The sequence below is a fragment of the Vulpes lagopus genome, chromosome 1, assembly GCF_018345385.1.
Source record: "Vulpes lagopus strain Blue_001 chromosome 1, ASM1834538v1, whole genome shotgun sequence".
In the NCBI taxonomy this organism is placed as follows: domain Eukaryota; kingdom Metazoa; phylum Chordata; class Mammalia; order Carnivora; family Canidae; genus Vulpes; species Vulpes lagopus.
In genome coordinates, this window is record NC_054824.1 from 157,951,270 (window position 1) to 157,959,054 (window position 7,785).

At 39.7% G+C, this 7,785-nt stretch overlaps 1 pseudogene; it reads right to left on the reverse strand.

Annotated features, from left to right (window-relative positions):
- Window positions 1–2,894: 2,894 nt before the first annotated feature.
- On the reverse strand, window positions 2,895–4,544 carry LOC121499801 (annotated as a pseudogene).
- Window positions 4,545–7,785: the final 3,241 nt, after the last annotated feature.

The following is a 7,785-nucleotide window of genomic DNA, read 5'->3' on the forward strand; positions in this document are numbered from 1 at the left end:
AGGATACAGAGAATGCTGTAAGAAGAGTCAAGTATCACTTCTGAAGGCTATATGCAGACTGCAGACGATAGGCTTTGGACTTAGATGGATCTGGGTTTGAACTCTGGCTCTACCACTTACTAGCTGATTGACCTTGCAGAAGACACTGACTATAACAGTAGGCTGCTATGGGATTGGGGGGCACATGAGAATGAATGCTTAACACAGTTTCTGACTCATAGCAAAATATTTTTTAAAAAGTGGCTTCTTGAAGGGATCAGAGATGTAACCAAAAGAATTTTACGAGAGAAGTCCCAATAGTTCATTTTTGCTTTTGTTTCTTTTGCCTTCGTGGATGTATCTTGCAAGAAGTTACTGTGGCCAAGTTCAAAAAGGGTGTTGCCTGTGTTCTGCTCTAGGATTTTGATGGAATCTTGTCTCACATTTAGATCTTTCATCCATTTTGAGTTTATCTTTGTGTATGGTGAAAGAGAGTGGTCTAGTTTCATTCTTCTGCATGTGGATGTCCAATTTTCCCAACACCATTTATTGAAGAGACTGTCTTTCTTCCAATGGAGAGTCTTTCCTCCTTTATCGAGTATTAGTTGACCATAAAGTTGAGGGTCCACTTCTGGATTCTCTATTCTGTTCCATTGATCTATGTGTCTGTTTTTGTGCCAGTACCACACTGTCTTGATGACCACAGCTTTGTAGCACAACCTGAAATCTGGCATTGTGATGCCCCCAGCTATAGTTTTCTTTTTTAAAATTCCCCTGGCTATTCGGGGTCTTCTCTGATTCCACACAAATCTTAAAATAATTTGTTCTAACAAGAGATTATGTTGGCTAAACATAAAAGAGCAACGTCCTATCATTGGAGGTGAAAGGGCCTCACAAGTGCAGAAGATCCATATAAAGCTTCTAGTTTTCCAAGTAAAATGACTGATTACAGGTAACCATATGAAATTCAGGACTAGAATAAAAAGTAGATTTCACCAATAATAATAGGAGATGATTTGATATGGATAAAGGACACCTATATGTATTTTCATCAGACAATTGAATACTTTACCATCTAGAGAAGGCAAAAAGAGCTGAAAGCACAATAGTCATCAGAATATAACTTGTTAGTGATTACTAATAGTTTGAAGATGTCTTCTAGGAATTCCTTCATTTGGCTGGAAAGTAGAAAATGACACAATAGTGTTTCCATTGTCTTCTGAAATTGATTATTGCCCATCTCGTACTAAAACTGATTGTTCAAGAGCTAAAATACTAGATTATAATTTGAAAAATTCATATTTTTATCCTCAGGCTAAAAACATGTCCTCTGCCTCAAAAATTTAGTTTTCATTTAATTTAACATTTGAGGGATCCCTGGGTGGCGCAGCGGTTTAGCGCCTGCCTTTGGCCCAGGGCGCAATCCTGGAGACCCGGGATCGAGTCCCACGTCGGGCTCCCGGTGCATGGAGCCTGCTTCTCCCTCTGTCTATGTCTCTGCTTCTCTCTCTCTCTCTCTCTCTCTCTCTCTCTGTGTGTGTGTGTGTGTGACTATCATAAATAAATAAAAACTAAAAAAAAAATTAATTTAACATTTGAGAAACAATGTTATTTCCATTTATCAGGGCAAGTTGCTATATAGTCTTGCATATCTAGAGAGGGGTAATAGAAGCAAAGTATGGAACATACATAGTTTATATAAAACATGTTCCATATTCTATTTTTCAATATCTAACAACAAATAAACAGAAAAGATTTTTCAAAAGCTACAGAAAAGTTTTCATATATAATCTTTGTGGCCCATGAAGAAACACAGAAAACAGAAAACAAATGGGCCATCCTCCCTCTTTCTCACTCATCACGGTCCTTCTCTTTAACAGGCAGGGCATAAAATAATTTCCAGAGAAACATGAGATTTTTCTTTATCAAAGAGGGGCAGGGGTTATAAAAAGGTTGAGAAACACCTTTAGAAACCCACCAGCTGGAGAACTATTTAAACATCACTAGGGACAACGTATTCTCCCCATGAGGCATGCTACAGGAAGGAGATGAATTGAAGCCTTTAATCACCTCTGTGGTAAATGAAGCCCAAAAAATCAGATTATAAACATTGGGATACTAGCTCAAGTGGTTCCACCAAAGATTTTATTGCAGTGACTGTGTCTGACCTTTGTTGCTATCTGTTCTCTTAGGAATAAATTTAAGTCAGAGGAACAAGATCCCTCAATGAGGATTCACTTCTTTACACACTGCCAATCTTACACTCATTTACAAAGGAAAATGGAAAAATAAATATTACTTTTACAATTTTAAATTTCATAGGAACTTAACATATTGCTTTTGAAAATGACCTTTCACTAAAGTGAGAGTTAGATACAATTTTTCTGTAAGAGCAAAGTCATTTTGGCTTAGACTGAGTCTGATTGCCCTCTGCTGTGAAGTATTTGATTTCAGTACCTTCCATTCTGGGCATCACTGTGATTTCAGCCTGTTTTCAACCCTATGTCTTTAATGTAGCTCTTCATTAAGGTTAGATTTTTTAGTTGAATGATATTTTACACAAAAGAAAAACAAATCACCTCTCTGGGCAACACTGAGCAATTCAAGATGATTTGCATAGCACTGAACAACCATAGTTAGGGTGAGTTCTTTTTTTTTTTCACATTCAGTATTTTTATTTAATTGTTTAGCAGACAATTTACATACTTCCCACCGTTTCCTTTAAGTTAGTGTGACAATTTTCCATAATAAACTACTTAAAGAGAAGCTTTGGTCAAGAATGGAATGAAATAGTAAAAACAAACAAACAAAATAAACCCCAAATCACTGCTGCTTTTAAAAACCAACACTGTCACCACCTATATTCAAACAAAAAAACACACAAACGATATTGGCGCCAAATGTGTCTTCAGTGTTTCCTTGCGGCTGGCTCTGCTCACCACCATGCATACGGTGGGGCTGTGTCAGCACATTTTGTCAGTTTGTCAGTCTGTCAGTTTGTCATGCTGGATCTGGGAGGCTCACTCAGCTTCACATTAACCGAAGGCCCTGGATGGAAGACTCTAAGGTCTTGAAATCCCAAATTGTCATGGCCCCATCGATGCCAGTAGTGCAAAATTTGTGACAGTCTTGCTTGTCCACCTCATAAATAGACACTTGAGTGATGCCGTTTTGGTGCAGCATCTCCGAGGCTGTGTTGCGGCCTTGGGTTGAGGCCCTCTGGTCCATGTTTCTGGAGCGCTCCAAGGCAGACACGTTGCGCTGGATGCTCTGTTTCCGAATGTCTAGTTTGGAGAGGAAGGTCAAGCAGCCACGGTCATCATAGTTAAACAGCATTGGGCAGCAGTCATGGCCTGCCACTACAACGCTGTTCTCCGAGACAAATGACACACTCAGGAGGGGCAGGAACTGTTTTCAGAGTTGAGACCTGCACGCTTCTGAGGCATCAGCAACAGATACAGTGCTGTCGGGGCTGACCCAGGCCAGGCGGCTCCCGCTGGCAGAGAAGACGACCCCATGCACCCAGCCACCAGGGCCACTGCCACCAAACTCTGACATCAGCTGACCAAAAGGCATCCTGCCTTCCCAGGGCGTACTGGCTGGCTTTGCATCCATTTCCTTCTTTTCTTTCTTTCTTTCTTTCTTTCTTTCTTTCTTTCTTTCTTTCTTTCTTTCTTTTTTTTCTTTCTTTCTTCTTTCTTTCTTCTTTTCTTTCTTTCTTTCTTCCTTCCTTTCTTTCTTTCTTTCTTTCTTTCTTCTTTCTTTTTTTCTTTCTTTCTTTCTTTCTTTCTTTCTTTCTTTCTTTCTTTCTTCTTTCTTCTTTCTTTATTTTAATGTAGGCAGAAAACACTCTGCACTTGAAATCACATGATCCTGCTGCCGCAAACATTGTTGGGATGCCAATCCAAGCTGAGGACCATGGAGCGAATAGGCTTTTTTTTTTTTTTTTTTAAGATTTTATTTATTTATGAGAGAGAGAGAGAGGCAGAGACACAGGCAGAGGGAGAAGCAGGCCCCATGCAGGGAGCCCGACGTGGGACTCGATCCCAGGACTCCAGGACCCCGCCCCCGGCCAAAGGCAGCGGTTGAGCCACCCAGGGATGCCCCGATTTGGCTTTTTAATGTGCTTGCTTACCCACCAGTCATTTTCAGACTCGAAGTAACAAACAGAAATGAGTCGTGCTCCACGTCCCACAGCAAATTTGTTCCCTAGCGGGGACCATTTGACAAAAGTCGCTGCACGATTAATTCTCAGGATCACCAGGGTTGGCTTCCAGACACCATCTTTCTGACTCCAGACATAGGCATTGCCGTCTGCCCACAAGTGACGATGCGGTCACTCTTAGGAGCCCAGTCGATACCTGTGATGTGTCCATTGTGCTCCTTGAGTTCAGGATCTTTTACCCACTGGCTCCCGTTCTTCTTATAGATGTGGACTTCATGATTATTGGGGCTAAGAGCAATCTGGGTACGTTCCCAGTTCCAGGCATGACAGGTGATTGGCTCTAGTAAAAACTGATGCAGGGACATTATTCTTGGTGTTTTCAAAGGGTAGAAAGTTGGGATGGGGCAGTCCAGACAGTCGACGCGAACAGGCTCCGTTGGGCACGGGCAGAGGACCCAGGCCCAGAGGGAGAGGCTGACAGATCCGGTGAGTTCTGATATATCTGCTGCTGAGTTTCTGAAGTTTCAGGGAAGTTATTAATGACAGTTCATGATTATGAGTACATATTTATATTGTCAAAATCATCAGCTGATACTTGAAAAACTGCTGTGTTCACATTAAAGAGGAAATAAGCGTGCTAGAGATGACTGAATTGTGCCAGTAGTAGGTTGTGGGTGACTGCTGTGTGGGTTATGACACTTTGGGTCTTGCTCAGGGGCCAGTGATACTGCAGTAGAATAAGGATGGGCTCAAGGCCAAGTGGATAGTAAATAAAGAGCTCAGATCTCAGACAGAAGTGGAGGTTGTAAAAAAAAAAAAAAAAAAAAAAAAAGAAGTGGAGGTTGTTTGTAGAGTTGTGTAAGAGAAATGCCTCAGCAGCTCAATAAATGTGTTACATCTCCTTACATGAAGGATACTTAAAGACAGTGTTTACTGGCTGAAGCTGCAGAACAGGGCCGCTGTGCAGATAAAGTGCTGACAAGACAGTTGAGCTCATCCAGAGATGGACTACAATAAGGGTATAAAATGAGTCATGAAAAACATAGAGCTTTTTGGATCATCTGTAGCAGCTGAGTCGATCCTCCCCATCATGTCCAGATGGGCAACTCCAAACTCTTCTGCTGTATGCAGAAGTGTTATCCCAGTGGGCAGCTTTGGACTAATGGACAACCATGTAAGGTGGCCTGAACTCCTGAGATGCTTCATGGGCAGCGGGCCCCTGACATCAAACTCAGAATACCTCTTTGAAAACCAACTGTCTAACCATGTGCAATTTGAATAAGCCATTGCATTTGTAAGACTGACCATTGGATGTTTTTGTCACTTCAGCACCTTCTGAGCTAAAACAGGTTGATATGAGCCAACTGGCTGAACAAAGGGAATAGACATCAAATATTAGATGCTGTTGGTGATTGGATACAGATGAAGGAAGAAATTATGACATGGACCTATACCACTAGCACTACTCTTAAATGGAGGATTAATTTCAAAGGACTCACTGTAGTTAGCTTGGTGAAAGAAACAAAATCACAGTAGAATCTCCTAAGGCTTTAGTCAAGACTCAGTTATTTGCTTCAGAATAGTGAATGCAGAGAATCACTCTTGGGCCTAATGATGATTTCTACATTTTCTTTGGAACCTAATGCATAATTTCAGGCATTTGAGTCTCCATATAATATAAAAGGGACCTAAAATTTTAGGGATGAACTTTCTATATATTGGTTTGTTCTCAATTAATATGGGCTGGATACATTTTATAGTATTTTCAGGATTTTGGTGTCAACTTCTATGTCACTGATATACTAAGAGTAATATTTTACTTTCTCAATCCTTAAGATGTCTTAATTTCAAGAATGTAAGTTCTATTTAACAGTTGAATATCCATTATATACAACAGGCAATAATTGCATGGAGATGTCAGTTAACCTCAAAAGAGAGTGGAGCTACTCACTTAGGGTACAGTTTCTTATAAACAGATACATAGTTGTGCAAGGATAGAGGCAAAATTTGGTGTTAATATGCATTTTTTTCTGGTAGCTTCCATCAGACTAAAAATTGGCCAAGATCATTGTTTTGTAGTTCGAGTTATAGATTCTATTTCTACATAACATCAGATGCCTATCACTTCTGAGATAAGGGAATTTATAGTTTATGATAATTATATTTCAGAGAGAGAATACCTGATAGGATTTGAAGTAACTGTTCGTGATTTTAGTCTGAAAAATGGTTTATCTTGGAGTAACTGGAATAAATCTGCCACTTAGTGGATCTGATTTATTGCTTGGAAAAGGAAGGAGAAGGAGAGGGGAAAGTCTCAGAAAAAAAATTAAAGGTAAAAGAAAATCTTAAAATATTAATAAGCAATCAGAAATGTGAAACTATGAGTAGCAGAACATAATTCTTAACATAAATAATTGAAGTAAACTCAAATTCTAAACAACGTAGGACTAACAATAGTTTTTAACTACTTTTTGCCAAAGCCAAACCTCTTAAGACACTAATTGGTCTATTTTAGACTAAAGTTAGGGAGACAGACAGACAAGTCATGGATATCAGATCACTTAGAATTCAAAATCACAGACTAGCCTCAATTTAGTAGCCATTTTTGAACAGCAGAACAGGTGATCTTAGTAGTGTAAGTCTAAAAATATTGTGAACAATCTAAAATAGTAGAGGCCAATATAATAAAATAAAAGTCATCAGAGCAATAAGGGTAATTGAATAAAGTTTTACCAGAAATCACTATTTAGAGTATCAAGTATATTATTTGGGGCTCCCAGCATTGAAAAGGAGGGACTATCTTGTTGAATATTATAACCCTAGAGTCCATTACAGTAGACACTTGATAAATATTTGTTAAATGAATGGACTGTGAAGATTCCAGAAACTTGGCACCCTTAGGCCAACTAGTATTGGCATCCCTGCCACCACAAAACCCGTAGCACTTTTAAGTGTTTTGTCTAGGTTGTCAGATGAATCCACAGAACAGAGAGCTCTTAGCAATATTAAAAATGTGGGACTCTTTTTTTAGAACTGAGCACTAAAGGTAGCAATGACCTAGAGAGCAAAGGGTACAGACAGGGAGGAAAAGGTACAGACAGGGAGGACTTTGTAAGTGAAGTATATACATCACATTTATTGGAACACCTAGACCAGCTTGTATCCAAACCATATCTGACTGGTAAAGGAGGTAGTAGTTTTTTCATTCTTATAAAGAACTGTAGTGGTTCCTATCATATATCAGCAATTCAAGCCTCCTGTGACTTAATAAATGCCTAAACATGGATTTTTCTTACATAGATATGCATGCTCAGTAAGGTGTGGCATGCATAAATCAGAATCCAATACAAAATTCTACTCACAAATGACAGATTTTCAACAGACTGACCTTAACCTTCAGTTAATAAAAGCACTTTTGTGTTCGAAATATACCTATTCATGATATGCAACTCATTTTATCTTGTTTCCATATGGATGGGACTGGCAATAGGGGAAACAATGACAATCTGTCTGGCCTGGAAATGTTCTAGCAACCCTCCCTCCCCTCCAATCTACCTCCTGCTCCCTTGCCCCCCAACCATGTGGCTCCAAGAGAAGGAGCAGCAGTTAGGAGGCTAATGGGGGTGATTGTTGTTGGCTGC